Here is a 495-nt window from a genome sequence, read left to right on the forward strand (position 1 = left end):
GGTTCATCACTTGTTCTTTGATTTGCTGAACGGTCTCACTCATCCTTTGTTGTTCAGCTACTCTTTTCCGCTCCGACTCTTCTAGTGCCGCTGTAAGTTTAGCTATTTGATCCGACATATAAGCAATCTGAACACCGTCAAGTGCCTCAGCTTGACGTGACGATCCAATACCTTCTAAACCTGACTGAAGGCGTCTAACATCGTTGCGAGAGCCTAGACCATAGCATCTACCCTTGTGTGTCCCCCCTACCACTTTTTCTTTCCAAATCTGAGTGGACAGTTCAGGTGTCAATTGAACCGAAATATCTAGATTCTCAGCAACGTACTTATTAAAGTCATTCTGCATATTAAATATAAATATTGACATCAATATATATACATATCATAAATATATTCAGTATTGATATATATTTTTCATATTAAATAACTTACAAAAGTTCGTTCGGCCCTTTCCTCCACCCACACATCCGGATCCGACTCATTTTCTTTCTTCCT

This window comes from Solanum tuberosum, unplaced genomic scaffold (assembly GCF_000226075.1).
Source record: "Solanum tuberosum cultivar DM 1-3 516 R44 unplaced genomic scaffold, SolTub_3.0 scf00327, whole genome shotgun sequence".
Lineage (NCBI taxonomy): Eukaryota > Viridiplantae > Streptophyta > Magnoliopsida > Solanales > Solanaceae > Solanum > Solanum tuberosum.